Here is an 18,164-nt window from a genome sequence, read left to right on the forward strand (position 1 = left end):
AGACTAAATTGTTTTCTAACTCTTTCTTTGCAGTAATCAAATGCTGAGCTGACGTCTCTTTTATGAAACCTCATCATGCCTACGTAGTTTATCTAACATTATGTACTGTGATTATTTCTGGTACTACTTGACTAGTACATTCCATAGCTGCAGCTTGTCAACTTGTTATATTTTTCCTAAAGAGGTGTGTTTGGGTTTATTTGTTTTTAACTTAATTCAAAATAAGCATGAATAAGCTTTACCTCCCTCTCCCCATCCCAAGCAGAAAGTGTGGAAGACCAGAGAGTAGAAGAATATTTTACTAAAGGATTTCCCCCCTCCCAAACTAATGATAAATAGCAGACTATGCCACTCCAAAATATACCTCTCTGGCATAAGAATTATTTTGAGCTTGATAAGAACAAAAATTCAACTGAGTAAATCTAAAGATCTACTTGGCTTTATTGAGTGGTTCATGAAATGGGCAGCATTCCTTCTAGAAAATAGAGAGGTGCTCTGAGAATTTGTACAAAATAGAAGGTCTTCATAGGCAAAGCCTGGGCAGGACAAGAAAATTATTAGCAAAAGAAAATAAAGGATTGTTTCAGGGGTCACCTTTCTTTGGGGGAAGGGCAGCAGAAATAGTCTTATCAAGCAGGTTATCTTACTAGCTTTGATCAGGAAATTTCAGGCTGATTGGTTTAAAATTTCATTCCTAGAGAGGCTGAAACTGCAATTAGGTTAGGTATTAAATCTTGGTGAGGCTGAACAAAAGTGACTCCATTTTTTAGCTTATTTTTTTTCTTTATAACAGCAGAATTTTTTGAGAAACTGCAGACATAGGAGAATCTGAAAACAGAATAAAAGTCACCCTTCTATAAGAGTAATTTGCATATAGAAAGATTGTTAGGGTCACCAAAGGAGGAACTCAAGAGGCCAAAAGGAATAAAGAATTATAAATTTAATATTACATCTGCAAGCAGAAGAGTTGAGACCAAAATGGCATCAGCAGGGCAGAGTAGGGGGAATGGGATACTTATGTCTCTTGTAAGGGCCAATCAGAACCTGTCCAACCAGGTGCAGGTGGGGGCCAGGTGAAGGCCATCCACTGGAAACTGGGTGAGGTGGTTTACTGGAAACTGAAGGCCATTAATCATGAGACCTATAATGAGAATAACAGAACAATTGCTGGGAGGGGCAAGAGCCTCAAGCAGAGCATAATGGAGTGCAAGAATGTACCAAACTAACATTCCAGCCTCTCTTGTTTTTTTTCTTGTAAGCTGAGGTTCCTATAAGCTGGGGTTCCTGCAAGCTGGGGTTGATGAAGGATGACTGTCTCATTTTTCTGTAGTTTTTTCATGCTTAGGTGGAGTATAGAAATGTCCCTAATTAGTTGATGATTGAGGGAGGGGATGATATCTAGTGTAGGTTTGGAATAGCATCATTTCCCCTATGGCTCTATTGGTAATTGCCTGAATGCAGTTTTTGAGGAAGGAGGAAAGGGCTATGAGGATGCAAAGGCCAAAGATGTGTGCTAGGAAGAGCATTATGAGGGATCCAACTAGAGATAAAAGCCAGGAGGTCCAGTTAAGATTCTGTAGCCAGGTGCCCCAAGATTCTAAAAGCTGATGTTGGGCTTTTGAGGCCCTATCAACTAGTGTTTGGCCCCATCCCTTACTATGCCAGACTGGTTGACTTAAAAACAGCATTCTTCCTCTAGGACTAGGCATAGCCCCCCTTTCTCAGCTATGAGGAGGTCCAGTCCTTGCCAATTTTGGAAGGTAACTGCTGCCAGTGAATCTAGCTGGTCCTGTACTGCAGCAATACTTTGGGCAATTTCCTCTAAGCTATCTGCAAGGTCTTTGGATCAGCTCTGACAGTAGGAAGGGGAGGTTGCCAGTCCCCCTGTCCCAGTGCCTAGGCCTGTAGCTATTTCTAGGCTGGCAAGAAGAGAAGGAGGGCAATACCCCTCCTGGTCTGAGAGTAAGTAGTGAGGAGGGCAATGTCTATTTTGAGGGTGAGATAGATTAGGGTGCAGGACCCAGTCCAGTTGGCTGGGAGACAGACATAGGTATTAGTGCCGCATAGAAAGAAGATTCCTTGATTTTCTAAGCAGAAAGTGTTCTTAGTGGTGAAGAGGTGAGTGACCTTGTTGTTTTCCTTTCCCCAAACAGAGAAAGTTCCAGCCAAGGTTGTTCCTGTAAGGGGCTGAAAAGGACCTTTGGGATTGACCTGTGTAGCCCTAGTAGTTGTATATATGTATATATACACACACACACTAGAGGCCTGATGCATGAAATTCGTGCAAGAGTAGGCCTTCCTTCCCCCAGCTGCTGGCACCAGCTTCCCTCTGACACCCAGTACCCAGGCTTGCTTCCCTCTGGCCCTGCCTTCATCCAGAAGGACATCCAGAATGACGTCCAGAAGGATGTCTGGTCTAATTAGCATATTACCCTTTTATTTTTTTTAATTTTTTTTTAATTAAATCTTTATTGTTCTGATTACATTTGTTCCTCTTTTTTTCCCATAACTCCCCTTCTCCCAGTTCCCGCCCCACCTTCCGCCGTCACTCCCCACCCACTGTCCTCATCAATAGTGCACGATTTTTGTCCATTCTCTTCCCGCATCTCCCATTCCCCTTTCCCCCCCCCCAAGAATAGTCAGTCCATTCCCCTTCTATGTCCCTGATTCATTGTAATCACCAGTTCATTCTGTACATCAGATTATTTATTCACTTGATTCTAGATTCACTTGTTGATAGATGCATGTTTGTTGTTCACAATTTGTATCTTTACCTTTTTCTTCTTCCTCTTCTTAAAGGAAACCTTTCAGCATTTCATATAATACTGGTTTAGTGGTGATGAAGTCCTTTAGCTTTTCCTTATCTGTGAAGCTCTTTATCTGACCTTCAATTCTGAATGATAGCTTTGCTGGATAAAGTAATCTTGGTTGTAGGTTCTTGGTATTCAGTACTTTGAATATTTCTTGCCATTCCCTTCTGGCCTGCAAAGTTTCTGTTGAGAAATCAGCTGACAGTCGTATGGGTATTCCCTTGTAGGTAATTGAGTCTCTTTCTCTTGCTGCTTTTAAGATTCTCTCTTTGTCTTTTGCTCTTGCCATTTTAATGATGATGTGTCTTGGTGTGGTCCTCTTTGGATTCCTTTTGTTTGGGGTTCTCTTCGCTTCTTGGACCTGTAAGTCCATTTCTTTCACCAGGTGGGGGAAGTTTTCTGCCATTATTTCTTCAAATAGGTTTTCAATATCTTGCTGTCTCTCATCTTCTGGCACCCCTATTATTCTGATATTAGTGTGCTTGAAGCTGTCCCAGAGGCTCCTTACACTATCTTCACACTTTCGGATTCTTTTTTCATTTTGCTTTTCCAGTTGGGTGTTTTTTGTCGAATCTTTGGTTTGATTCTTGTGCTCCTCTGGTCTGCTATTTGGTATAATATTCTTTATTTCAGTCCGTGTATGCTTACTTTCTAATTTCTTTATCGTAGCATCGAGGGTCTCATTAGTTTTCGTGAGGCTCTGCTCAAGTTTATAGCAAGCCCTCAAAATTGCGATTCTTAGCTCCATATCCTCCATTTCTGTCATGTTTTTTTGTCTCCGCATCTTTTATGCTTTCTTGGTGCACCTCCTTGTGGTCTTTGTGTGCAGTCTTGTTCTAGCCAAGCCTTAATTGTTGTAGTTAACACTAGAGGGATTTGACCACCAGGCCGACTGGCTGTAGGAATCAGCTGTGTGGAAAACGTCTGCCTTCTGGGGAGGCGCTAATCCAGCCTTTGCCTGAGGCGATCGGCAAATGGCTGTGCGCAAGGTTTTGGGTGGGGCGGGATCAACAGGGCGGGCGGAGGGAGCAGTTATGGCCGCTCTCAGACCCGTTCCCAGAGGCTCTGCTTCTCAGAACCCCGGCAGCCGCTGCAAACCTTGGAGAGAAAGCTGCCCTCAGGTTCCAACTGATGCTGGATAATCCCGCTTCTCCCGTTTGAGTCTGGGTCCCTAGAGACTCGCCCAGATCTGGAGACCAGAGTCTGAGACTCACTCCCGACCGAAAATGACAACCACGCCCTCAGCCACCAGCCCGCTTTCGCGCGCACCTCGGTACCTTTGTATTTTCCACACTGCGCCTCCTCTGAGCCTCGGTTTGCTGTTCTCTTTCCTTCTAGTTGTAGAGTCTCTCTTCAGCCAGCCTTCCTGTGGTTCTGGGTGATGTCCGTTCTGTCTTTTAGTTGTATTTTTGAACTGGTTGTTTGCGGCAGCGGTCTCTGGTGTTTACCTACGCCGCCATCTTGGTCTCCCTCCAATAATGCAGTTCTACCCTTTTATTTTTATAGATATTTCCTCTGTCTCCACCCAAAATTCAGAATGTGTGAGACCATGGGAGGGGAGTTGGCAGCAGTTAGATTGTAATTGGGAATTGCAACTCTGTCATGGGAAATAGCTAATGCAGGATAGAGGTTGACTTAAACAGAACTGAGAGGTATCAGTAGTTGGGAAGGTCACTGAGATAATGGGCCAGGCTGAGAATCAAACTGGTTTCAGAAAAGGTGCTGTTTGAGTGACAAAATAGTTATCCCAGTTGGAAGAAGGCTGAAGGCTTAGAGTAAAGTCGCATAAGTGTTGATCAAGCTGTCCTAAAACCTTTCCTGCAGGCAGTGTTCTATTGATGCAAAGAGGTGACTGATATACTAGGAAAGTGTTGGTTGTAACTGGTCCTAAGATGGGGACTTTGTTAGATGAATGTTCAGTTATGTTGTTTAAATATGACTGGAGTAACTGAAGTGCTCTTCCTGTGAGTGTTCCTCTTGTCATTTCTTGTCTGTGATTTGGAATTTATAAAGTTCATCGAGGTGCATGAGTTGGAACAGAGGCTCTCCATGTATCTTATAATAGAAGGATAGACTGGAGTTGGCCCATGTGTGTAAGGAGATGGGGGCTGCCATATAGCTAGTTGATGAGAGGGGAAAGCAGAGCCAGCTGTCCTGTGCAAAAGTGGGGTTGGTGGTATTGAGGAGGTGATGTTTTAGGTTGAGGGTTCTGGCAAAATAGTGAGGACTTAGAAGATGTTTAAGAGATATGGAATGGACCTGCATACACAATAAGAGGAGGAGAATGTTTGGGGGAAGGGGGCGGTCATTGTAGACTCTAACAACGATGGGTGTAATTCCAACAAGATGGTATAAGGTAATGGAACATTAAAAGCAAAAATGACGAGGGATATCACTAGGAATACTGTCAGCCAGAATAAAGGGTGAGAAAGGGCTTCCCAGACTAAATTCTAGTTAAGTTAATCCCCAGAGTTGACTTCTAGCCAAGAGGTTATTTGGTCCCAGGAAAAGTCTATGAAATATCCCTGAAGATAACAATCCCACAAGAAAGTCAGTAACTGTGTATCAGTACTAGAGACTTATTTGAGTAAGGATAGAATAAGATCATAGAATTGTTCTGTAGTAGGTTGTTGTTTAAGGAGGGGGCTGGCTGAGGTGGGGGCTGAGAGACAGGGACCAGCACAAACAGAACAGTGAGGGCAATTGGGGAAAACTAGCTCATAGGGGGTTAGGGTAAGGATCTGGGGCTCACGGTTCCTCAGGAATTTTTGTAAGTTTGAGACAAGTCGGTCTGAGGCTGATGCTCCAATACAAGCTCATTGGCAGTGGAGCCTGGGGTATGAGGACTTGCTTCAACTTGGAGGAGTGGACCCATGGTGGATAGCCCTGTAACCTGGCTGCTGTCAGAGTGCTCAGGAGTACCTGGTGTGGGCCTATCCACTTGGGCTTCAGTGTTCCTGTGCTGTAGGATGCCTGGAGGACTGTTCCTAAATCCTTGTGGCAGGATAGTCCAGGTTAGTTGCTGTGATATATTGGAATCAGGGTCTGTCCCTGTGAAAACAAATAGGTTTGGGGAGTCTTCTGCAAGGGAAATAGAGAAAAAGGCATTTTTGAGGTCTAGGATGGTGTAGTGGATGGTGGTAGCTGGGATCAAAGAGAGGAGGGTGTAAGGTTTGGGGACTACTGGATGTATGGGAAGGACAGCTTGGTTGATGATGCGAAGATCCTGGACTAGGTGATATGAGCTGTCTGCTTTGTAGACAGGAAGAATGGAGGTACTATAGGGAGAATTGGTGACCCTTAGGAGGCTGGACAATCAAAATCTGTTAATGATGGGCTGGAGGCCCTTCTGTCCTAATAGGATCGGATATTGAGGTTTGCAAGGGTCAGTATTAGGGTCTTTGAGATGAATGGAAATGGGTTGGCGATGGGTTGCAATAGAGGGGTGAAGATGTTAGGAGAAGGAGAAAGGTCAAAGCTGACAAGTGGGATAAAGGTCAAGGGAAATTAGGGTGATAGAGGCATGAAACTCGGAGAGAATATCCCTCCCTATGATGCAGGTTGGGCACTGAGGTAGAACTACAAAAGAGTGGATAAAGGGGGTGTCTAGTAGGATTCAGGTCAGAGGTGAGGTGGCTAATGGCTGTCAGACTGGTCCATCAACCCCCATAATAGAGACTGAGGAGGTGACAAGGGTCCCAGTGAATTCGGGAAGGGCAGAATAAGTGGCCCCAGTGTCACTTAAATGATCAGCTTACCTTCCACCACAATTATTACCCAAGGCTCTGTCCTGATGCTGTAAATCTGTGGGGACTTGTCAGGGCCTGGGCAGCTTTAGTCTTCTGTGGCCAGTCCTAGGAAGTCTGGGAGCTCCAAACTGAATCCAGAGAGTGGCTTTGCTGGACATCTGACCTGGAGGGGCCAGACTATAGTTTGATTTCCAGTGGCCTTCCCTTCCACACCTTGGGCAGGGGCCAGGTGGGGGTCTCCAATTTGGGCAGGACTTGGCCCAGTGTCCTTGTTGCTTTTGAAGCATGGGTCAGGAGGAAGCTTAGCCACTGACTTACCCTTGGAAGGAAGACTGGCACTTCATTTCAGGTTCATGAGAGCGGTGGCTAGGAGCTGGAAGGCCTCCTTCTGGGCCTCAGCCTTGGCCTGATTTGGCCTTTGTTTTTGGGTTTGGATCTCCTCATCTCTATTATTAAAAGCCAGGTTAGTGAGGTCTTTTTGAGTGGTTTGTGGGCTTGTGTCTATTTTTTTTTAAGTTTGCAGCCTATGTCATGGGCTTATTGGGATATAAAATGGGTGTTCAGAATAAGGGTTCTCTCTGGGGAGATGGGGTCCAAGGTGGTAAATTTCTGTGAGGCCTCCATGAGGTGGGAGAGGAAGAGAGCTGGGTTTTCATAAGGTCCCTGAGTGATTTAATTAAGTTTGTCATAGTTGACTGCCTTAAGGACAGTCTTTTTGAGTCCAGCAATGAGACAGGTTGTCATATGGCTATGGAGCTGGCACCCTGGAGAATTGACCTGATAGTCCCATCTTGGTCAGTTTGGGGGACTGTATCAGTGCCAACTGGGCTGGCTGCCATGTCCTGTCTCTGGAGGGCATTGGCATGGTCCTGAGCCTTTAGCCAAACATGCTCCTTCTCCTCTGGAGTGAGAGAGGAGGACAGGATGATGCCGGGGTTCTTGTTCCGGCATTAAGAAGGGTTCAGCAGTCTGGAAAAGGGGCTGGTGTAACTTAAGTAAGAGTCCAGAGACAAAATATAATTTTGAAAGGCATTTGGGGGTCAGAGGAACCTAGCTTAAGAAACTAAGATCTCCTCATCTCAGGACTCCATGCTTTTTATTAACACAAATTGTCCTGAAGTGAGGCAGAGATAAACACTTCAAAGGGTAGGGTTTCTATACAGAGTCCATTGTCAGATTGGAAGAATTAGCCTACAGCTGTTCAGGTGTTTGGCCAGTAGGAGGCAATAACATGTAGATTAAGATGCCCTGAGCTGTCTGGCAGCAAACAATCAATTTAATGCATTCTTTTCAGGTTTGGGGAAATGCCCTTCAGCCACTCCAGATGATTCAGCTCTGCTGTCATGCTTGAATTGGCTTCCAGCAGGAAGACATAGATTTCATGCCAGGTTAGGTCATAGGACTGGGTCAGATACTCAAATTCCTTAGTAAAGGTGGTGGGGTTGGTGGAAAAAGACCCAATATGCCTCTCAATCTGTGCGAAGTCGGACATGGAAAATAGGATATGTGCCTGGACAATACCTTTGGCCCTGGCTACCTCTTAGAGGGGGAGGACAGGGGCTGGAGGCTGGGATGTCCAGGAACAAGTAAGAGGGGGGCTTGGTAAGGAGGTTGAGGGGATGGATGAGGAGAGGGCAGTTGGAGGGGCATAAGGAGGTGGGTTCCAGGAACCTGGAGGGGAAGGGATAATTGAGTGATCAGAAGGGTCAAAGGGAGGGTCTGAAGGACCTGACAGTCAGGGAGGGAGGGATCAGAAGCCTCAGGGTGTAAAGGTATGGGGTTGGCAGAAGGGGGTTTTGAGTGGAGACGTAGGAGTTGCTAGGTAGAGCAGGTTTGACACAGAGAAGCACAATTACAAAGTGTGAAGAAGGCCTGGACATAGGGGATCTCTGACCACTTCCCATTGTGGTAACAGAAATTGTCTAAGTCCTGGAGAATGTGCAGAAGGCAGCCAATCAGTGATTCTCTCTCATCATTGATGTTTCTCTCTCTCTCTCTCCCTTTCCTTTCCTCTATGATATATATATATATATATATATATATATATATATATATATATATATATTAGAAAGTTCCATTCTCGGGCCAATGTAAATCATTGTCTAATTTATCTTATGGCCAGGCAGTATTACAATAGAAGATAAGGCGCTTTGGCCAGACCTCCATGAAAAGGCTGAGTGTGTTAAGATTATGAAGGAGACATTCCAGAGGAATGTTTGGGGGCGGGGGGGCAGAGAAAGAATTCACCACGGTGTAAATTGGGAAGAGGAGGTCAGCAACAAAGGGACACCTGGTGAGCTAGACTAGAGGGATAGCATCCCCACCTTCTAGTCTAATCCATGGAGAGAGGAGGACAGTCTAATCTATGTGGCAGGTGTCCCCTGAAATAAGGAAGACTGTGGGACCTGGTCCCAGGGCCAAGGTAGGACTGGAGAGGACTTCTGGCCTAGCACTAGGTCTTTTGTCTGATACAGCAAATCAGAAATCTGGAGGGGTGGTGATCCAATTGTCACTTACCAGAGATGAAATGAGCCAGTGTCCAGTGCCAGGTCAGCAATAGAAGGAGAGGTCCCCAATCTGGCATCCTTCTTGGCTGGTTCCAGAGGGCTTGTAAGGGAGGAAGGCCTAATTGAGGTCGGCAATCATGTCACCTGAGTAGGATTTGGAGGGAAGCCCAGGTCCAGTTGTCACTGCCTACTGCTCTCCAAGTAGCAAACTCAGGATGACCGAAGTCAGGGCAATGGCTCTCCTTCCCTGTGGAACCCTCCCGGGTTTGGGCACCAAATGTTAGGATTGCTGAAGAAGGAATGCACGAGGCCAAACAGGGTAAAGAATTATAATTTTATTACATCTTCTAGAATAAGGGCTGAGACTAAAATGGCATTAGCAGGGCAGAATAGGGCAAGTGGGATATTTATGTCTCTTGTAAGGGTCAGTCAGGGTAACCAGTTGGACCAGGTACAGGTGGGGGCCAGGTATAGGCAGTCCACTGGAAACTGGGTGAGGTGGTTTACTGGAAGCCAGAGGCCATTAATCATGAGACCTATCCTATATAATAAAAGTGTAATATGCAAATTGACCAAACAGTGGAATGACTGGTTGGTGGGGGTTGGAGCCAACAAGCAGGTGGCACCAGGACAGCCAAGGCATGTGCCAGCAGGCAGAGGAAGAGGATGGCAATCAGGGGGCAGTGGCGACCAATGGTGGTGGAGGGGCAATTGGGGGAGGGGGCAGGGCCAGCCTCTTGCTGGATGGCACCATCCCAATTGGCCTGCCCTGTCACCTTCCACAGAGAGAGGCCACTGGCAGCAGTGGCTGAGGCAGCTGGCTGGCTCCATCCCCTGATCAGCCCACCCGGTCGCCTCCTGCAGAGGGAGGCCAGACTGCGGCTTAGGCCTGCTCCCCATGAGCCTAAGTCATCAGTTGGACATCCCCTGAGAGCTCCTGGACTGTGAGATGGTGCAGGCTGGGCTAAGGGACCCCTCCCAAGTGCACAAATTTCCATGCACTGGGACTCTAGTAATGAGAATAACAGAATAATCACAGGGAGGGGTGAGAGCCCTAAGCAGAGCATGATGGGGTGCAAGAATGTGCCTAACAAAGATCTCTATATGTAAGGGCATCTTTCTCTTTGTTCCAAGTAATAAAGGATGACTAAATCATAAAAAATTTAATCAATGGAAAAGGCATCTACTTAAATCTAATAACAAACCTTGCTCTTATTTACTACTAGTGGCCCAGCGAACGAAATTCATGCGCAGGTATGGTCCCTAGGCCTGGCCTGTGACCAGGGCCATCTTTCCAAGCTGCCTGCAGCCAGCCCTGTCCCCCTCCCACACCCACTCCCAGTTCCCCATTCACCATCGGGTGATCGGTGCTTGACGGCTGGGGGAAGGGACCGAATGGTCAGCTGTTCCCACCTGCTTGCTGGCCATGGCCCTACAGCAGGTGGTCATCAGGCAATTGAAACCTGCCAGCTTGGGAAAGGGACCAAGAGCTGGTCAGTGCTCCTCATAGTGACTGGTCCAGCGGTCGTTCTGGTCGTTCTACCATTAGGGTTGATTTGCATATTACCCTTTTATTATATAGGATTATTATATAGGATGCTTCTCTTTTTTTTATAATATCCCATAACTGTACCCCAAACTTTCTTTTGTCCTTAGCTGAAGATGGGTTATAAAGTGATGGATTGATCCATCTGAGAGTTACTAATTTTCCTTGGGTATTATAAGGGTTCAGAAGTAGTCAACCCAAGATGTGTCTTTGTGCTATGCAGATTATTTTGAGCTAAAGGCAACATTAGCCATCAGCTCTGGAGAAATTTCTGCCCCCACCCCTAACTGCCCAGAATAATTTTAATCAGAGACCTTGCCTATAAAAGATAAACTTTTAGACATGTCAAGTCACACTTTTACTTGCTAAACATAGGTTCATCCTTCAATGACCCTTTGAAGCCTCAAGGAACTTTACCTTATCATAGCTCAGGACATCTTTTATACCTCCATCTCCCTTTTCTATATCTCAACGTCATATACATGTGGGGGTCGCTGTAGCTCCCATACATGTGTATGTACTAAATTTGGTTATTTTCTCTTGCTAATATGTCTGATGTCTATTTGATTATTAGATCAGCCAGAAGAACCTTGAGGGTAGAGGGAAGTTTGATCCTCCCCCATGTATCTCCCATGTATATCTGAGATTTATATGTTAATATATTTCTATTTTCTCTTGTTAATCTGTTTTTTTATTACAGGGGCCTCAGCCAATAACTCAGAAGGATAGAGGGAAAATTATTTTTCCTCCCCTATGTCCACATAAGAAAAATTCAAACCTGTAGAGAATTTTTATGAGTTTATTTGAGCCAAACTGATGACAATGACTGGGAAGGAAAAGCTCTACAGACTGAGAAAATGCTCCAGAAAATGGCCATTTTTTACCTTATACATTACAATCAAAAGAAAAGTTGTAAGTGGGTTACATGAAATCCATTGGTGATAGATTGGGGAGGTGAGAGTAAGCAAAGTGGTGGTGGGAGTGGGTTGGGGTAGGGTAGGGGGTGAAGGGTGGAACCTCTGGGATTGGATAAAAAGTAAAATTATAGACACATACTTCTTTTACATAGGTGGGTATAGGATAGTTAACAGTCAACAATGAACTTGATAACAGTGAGGGGGGTTGTGGTCTCTGTTCGGGTGTGGTGCCTGTTTTTTGAGGTGTCCTGAAAAAGGGGGAATTACTTTGTTATTGCAAAGGCATGTTTATCAGATTTGTTATCCTAGATGCAAAAATAAAAAGATATAGGATCAATTAAGGTGAATATTGACCTTTTTTAAAAAGAAAAAATACTGCCCTATGACATGACTATCTGCCATGAACTGCTTCTAGTCATTAAAAAAAAGTTTAATTTCAGGCTATGTAGTTACAATGCAGGCTTCCCCTGAGCTTGTCAGGTTTAGTGTGCTGCCCCTTTCTGTACATACCTACACTAATGCCTGGCAATTAACAGTCTTCTGCCAACCTAATGCCTTTATTGTTATATTTCAGGATATAAGAAGAAAAAAGAAGCAATTGGTTCAATGAAGCTTTTGCTGAAAAGAAATAAATATGAAAACATGTCAACCATCTATTAGGCTAAACCAATTGAATAGAAAGCTAAGAATGCCATCAAACAATATAATCAATGCCAAAGAGGGAACTTATTAAGGTTTTAGTTAATCTTCTGTTTAGCATTGTATTTATAGGACCTATTTCCTCTTTAAAGTAAAATGTATTTAAAATACTTGATACAGAGATTTAATAAATTTCCTAATAGTATTGGAAAATAAGTATTTCACCATTAAAGGGCTAACAAGATATAACACACATATCTTATTAAATAGACAAAAATATAGATAATTCACCACAAGTGAGAATGAGTAATAACAATTGTTATCAGAGAAATGCATGGATGGCCTTTCTCCATTGTTAGTGGGAGGGGGGTTCTTGGGGTACTGCTGGAATAAGCATTACTGGAGGCCCCCACAGGAGGATGAGATGTGATAGGGAGCTTTATTTGTATGGATTTATATCCCTGGGTTTGCAAACTCCCATTTCCTTTAAACCAGTTCTGGTAGATGTGTAGCTGGGATTCAGCTGAGCTAGAAGCAAAGCCAGTGACCAGAGTTTCCGTTCCATGGTGGAGCTGGGTCTGGTGTAGCATCAGGCTGGTCATGGTCCTTTAGTGCATTGTGTAGGGTCTACATGGCTATGAGCTATGTGGGTGAATTCAGGGGAGCACACGCCCTGCAACAAGAGAGCCAGGAGCCCAGTGTGCAAGAGACAGAACTCCTTTGTTTAGGAGTTTAAGTATCTCAGACTTTGCACCCTTGCAGTGGCCATATCTATCCTGGACAATGACCTGTTCCCACGTATGGCTGACATATCTTCCCTATGTCACCCAGACTTTACTGGGCATGCACATAATACGGGATTTTTGGACTGGACCCGGATTCTTTGTCTGCCGGAGTCGAAGAATGAATCCACAGACAGAAGGTGGTATAGCAAAGGTGGAGATTTATTGAAGAACAAGTACAGACTTCCATGTGGGGAGAGGGAAAGAGTCCCACCAAATGGACTCCAACATGGGGAGGGGGGAAAGGGTCCCACCGACTTCCGGTTTCCATGGTTTATAAAGGCTGCAGTTCCTGTGTCCTGATATCCCCTCTGATCGGTCAATATCTCCTTTTGAATTGGTTACTATAGTGACTCCTGAGCCCCTCCTCCCTCATTGTCCTCCTATTCCTTCTGGGCTTTCTTCCTTCTTTATTTTGTAAATATAGACCTTTTGGGCTACTTCCAGTTCCCTTGTCTTATGGAAATATACCTGTTGCTGCTTCCTTTCTTATGGAAATGTAACTGCACCTGGCTTCCTTATCTTATGGAAATGTACCTTCTCCCCATCTGTAGCCCTATGTTTTTTCCATGGACCCCAATTCTAAAAATTCCCTAAACCTGCCTATGTATCCCTAAAATTCCTGTTTCACCTATAAACTGCAGCTCCTTTTCTGTTCATTAATAATCAGGTGAGAGCAGTTAGCTTGAAATGCAGGCAAATAGGGCAGGGATCCAGCAGAAAACAAAGGCAGGTAGAACATAGACAGGGGCAGACACAGCAATTTGAACAAGCCTAATCACAGAAACCAACCAAGCAGAAATAATAAAATGTTTTGGGAACCCAAGAGAGGGCCTGCAGCAACAAGGTGTAGGTACATATAGAAACAGAGAAAGTTCAGGTCCATTGCTGGGCAAAAACAATAAGGGAATCAATCAGGTGGTGACACAGGTAGATATAGAGCAGGCTTATAACACAGATATACCACTAGAACAATTTGCTTTGCTGCAACCCATTTTGGGGGCCCCCTTTCCGCTGGGAAGTCTGAATCTGCTTGTAATAAATTTTCCATGCTTTTGCTTAAATATTCTGGTCCTCAGAGCTTATTCTTTGGCATTGATATGGGATTTTTGGACTGGAACACGTGGTGTTCCCCTGGGCAGGATGGTTCCTGTGCTCCATCGGACTCAAAAAAAGGTGGAAATTTATTGAAGAACAAGTACAGACTCCCACGTGGGGAGGGGAAAAGAGTCCCACCCAACCCCTTCTTCCACAGTTTATAAAGGCTACAAGTTCCTGTGTCCTGATTCCCTCTGATTGGCCACTATCTCTCTTTTGATTTGGTCAGGATGGCAACTCCTGAGCTCAAAGGTCAAATCTCACATGTGGGGCCCAACTCCCTCATTGTTCTCTGATTCCCTCTGGGCTATATGCCTCCTTCTTTATTTTATAAATATAGACCTTTTGCTACTCCATGTTTCCTTATCTTATGGAAATGTAACTGTTGCCTCTCCCTTGTCTTATGGAAATGTAGCTTCTCCCAGTCTGTAGCCCTGTGTTTTTTTCCAGGGACCTCTTTAATTTTTTAAAATTTTCTAAACCTGCCTATATCCCCCTAAATTTCCTATTTTAGTATCATGAGACATGACCCTAGGAAAAACGCTCCACTCACTTTTCCAGTTATCACAGGTTATTTGCAACAGTATCACAACAGCAACATTACCAGAAAATAATGACAAATCAGACTGTTAACATAAGAAACATTCAAACCTATAAAGAATTTTTGTGTGTTTATTGAAGCCAAACTGTTGACATTTGCCTGAAAGTAGAATCTCAACATATTGAGGTAATGCTCTGGAGAATGGCGGTTTTTCACCTTGTTTTATACATTACAATTAAAAGAGGAGACATAAGTGGGTTACATGAACTCCATTGTGCTGGGGTCCAATCCCAGCAGGTCCAGGGGTCCCCAAAGGTGTGGACGGAGTCGGCGAAGAAGGAATGACACGAAGACAGCCTTCAGTTGGTCAGCAGCCTAGTCAGGACCTATAGCCAGGAATTCCAGCCAAAGTTCTGGTCGGAGTTCTGGTCAGGAACTGATGAGGATCTGATGTTTATTGTCTTGTTACATCCGTATTTATACCAGCCGATTTTAATCCTGTCAATTTCTATTACAAGGTGTTTCTCATCTTCATTCCAGGGAGTAAAGACCATGTAGCTTAACTACCCGCCTGGCACTTAATTAAGGGGTTGTATCCCCTCCCTAACCTCAGGGAAAGATCCCCACCTGGGGAAACAACCTTTCTCGGAGAGGTGACCTTGGTTAAAACACATGGCGCTAAAGGGAGCAAACATATTAAAAACAGTATGCTACATACGCCAGGTCCACTGAAACACATGCTGTGCAGATGCCTCTTTCCTGCAGCGACTGCGTCAAGCAGCAAGGATGGACCGGCCTCCGGCACCATTGGTGATAGATTAGGAAGGCCAGAGAAAGGAAAATGGGGGAAGCTCTGAGATTGGATTCAAAAGACAAATGATAGACACATACATCTTTTTTCTTAGGTGGGTGCAGGACAGTTGACAATCAACAGTTAATGGATACCAAAAACAATGAGGGACTCTGTGGTAAGCCCCCTGGAGTTCTTTGTTGTGCCCTGAGGGGTCTGGGTTACCCTGACATTCCACAGTAGGTTATCTGTGATAAAAAAAAAAAAAAAGACAATAGGCTCAGTAAAGATTGAAGTTGATTTTTGTCAAGGAAGATACTGGCCTAGGACATGACTACCCACTATAAACTGTTCTTTAATTAAAAGCTTTTAATTTCAGACCATCCTTTGTGGTTACTTTAGGCTTCCAAGTTTATAAGGCCGCCACGAAGGCCTTCCCTAGTTAGTCAGGTTAGCATGTGGCCCCTTTTCATCCATAAGACTCACCTTAACAGTGTCTATAGAGGAGGAAACCCCTCCCCCCCCCCCCCCCCCCCCCACACACACACACCCTCCTCTGCCCCGACTATCCTAGGTTCAGTGGCAGGGAGTGCTGTGAATTAAACTGACAAAAACAAAAACAGACTAATAAGAGAAAAAATATATATATATTATTTCAAAGGGGGAAAGAATGTGAAGAAAAGTCTAGAGGAAGAAAAAGGGATTTGGAGTTTCTGGAGGAGAGTAATGGAAAGGTGGAAAACAAGTTTTGTTTAGCAAGGTTTCATATGCAGATTCACTGAATGTCTTCTCCATTGATAAGAGTTGTTAAGAACCATCCTATTCCGGCTAGGGAGAAAGAATCATCTCTACAAATGACAATGTCCTTTTTAATGTAAATTTTCTTTACAAAAATGAAACTTATGCTGTGCTTTTAGAACTTTTTCTTCATCTGCTGTTCCTCAATTGTCTTTGGCTCAAAATAATCCTATGTCAAAATGGCATGTTTTGGAGTTTTGTTATGCCCAGATTTCAGGATCCCCAAGAGGCCATCAGGGAGCCAGCCGAGTCTGATGCAAAAGCATAAGAGTCTTTATTCGAGCTAGCTCGGGCTCCCCGTCCACCACACTCGCCTACGCAGAGGCAGGGGGCAGAGAAAGCGAGCTTTGTGGGTAGAGGGGTTTATAGGGGCGTTGAAGTAAGGGGAGGAGAGAGGACTGTGGGCCCTGCCAATTGGCCAGGCACAAGTCAGTGTCTTGTTACACAGGATGTGGTCGTATCTATGGCGTGCACTTCCCTTGATTATCATTGGTTAGTTTAAAGAAATCCTAGGTGTGGCTAGCAGAGGCTTGGGCTTCGGGGAAGAAGCTCCTTGCTGAGCACATGGCTGCTGCCCAAAAATAGAGGGCAAGATGGAGGGCGTAGCCCTCACCCTTTCAGTGTCATATTCTGTTTTGTTTGTTTTACTTTTTTTAAAAAATATTTATTTCCAAGCCCTTTTTGTCTTATTACTGAAACAGGAATTTTGGGGAACATAGTCAGGCTTAGAGATTTTTTAGAATTAGGGTCCATGGAAAAGCATGGGGCTGCAGACTGGGAGAAGGTACATTTCCATAACACAAGGAAGCCAGGTGCTGTTACATCTCCATAAGACCAGGGAGCAGCAACAGTTGTATTTACATAAGACAAGGGAACTAGAAGTAGCCAGGAAAGGTCTATATTTACAAAATAAAGAGAAGGAAGCCGTTTATCCAGATGGAAAAAAAGAAAGCCCAGAGAAATGGAAGGAACGGGGAGAACCTCACACATAGAAGGGGAATATTGACCAATCAGAGGGGATATCAGGACACAGGAACTGCAGCCTTTATAAGCTGTAGAGAAAAGGGACTCAGTGGGACCATTTTCCCCCTCCTTACTTGGGAGTCAGTTCTTTGGGACTCTTCCCCTCTTCCCATGTGGGAGTCTGTACTTGTTCTTCAATAAATCTCCACCTTTGCTATACCACTTTCTGTCCGTGGATTCATTCTTTGATTCCAGTGGACAAAGAATCTGGGTTCCAGTCCAAAAATTAGGTATCATTACGATTAGCTGTGTTTCCTTCCTGTGGGGCAGGAAATAATATATCTTTTGTCCTCCACACTTCCAGGTTTTCTTGCTAGACCCCTGTAAATTAATCTGACAAAAGACAGATTAACTGGGAAAAAAATACAAATTCACTTAATACAAAGTTTTAAGTGACATAGAAGCCTTCATAAGGAAATGAAGACCCCCAGGAAACTGTTAAACCTGAGAGTGTATATAGTAGTGATACGGGATATTTGGACTCGAATGCGCGGTGTTCCCCTGGGCAGGATGGCTTCCCAGCTCTTTGTCCATCGGAGTCTAAGAATGAAACCACTGACGGAAGATGGCATAGCAAAGATAGCAAATGTGGAAATCTATTGAAGAACAAGCACAGACTCTCCCGTGGGAAGAGGGAAAGAATCCCACCGAGTTCCTTCCTCCCCCCACTCCCCCCACCCCCGTTTATAAAGGCTGTGCTTCGATATCCGCTCTGTTGGTTGCTATTCCCCTTTGATTTCGTCACTATAGTAACTCCTGACATGTGAGGCCCTCCTCCCTCATTGTTCTCTGGGCTCTTCTTCTTCCCTCTTAGAATGAGGGGCTGCCTTCCCTTTATTTTGTAAATGTGTATCTTTTGCTACTCCCAGTTCCCTTATCTTATGGAAATGTAACTGCTGTCTCTCCCGAGTCCCTGGTCTTATGAAATGTACCCTTTTGCAGCTCAGTAGCCATGTGCTTTTCC

General features: G+C 44.6%; 1 pseudogene; it reads right to left on the reverse strand.

Moving 5' to 3' along the window:
* Positions 1 to 5,568: 5,568 nt before the first annotated feature.
* The window catches only part of LOC139002571 (phosphatidylinositol 3-kinase regulatory subunit beta pseudogene), a 71,868-nt pseudogene continuing 59,272 nt past the window's right edge, over positions 5,569 to 18,164 (reverse strand).

This window comes from Myotis yumanensis, unplaced genomic scaffold, assembly GCF_028538775.1.
Source record: "Myotis yumanensis isolate MYYU_CA2020_CCGP unplaced genomic scaffold, mMyoYum1.0.hap1 SCAF_2, whole genome shotgun sequence".
Taxonomy (NCBI): Eukaryota; Metazoa; Chordata; class Mammalia; order Chiroptera; family Vespertilionidae; genus Myotis; species Myotis yumanensis.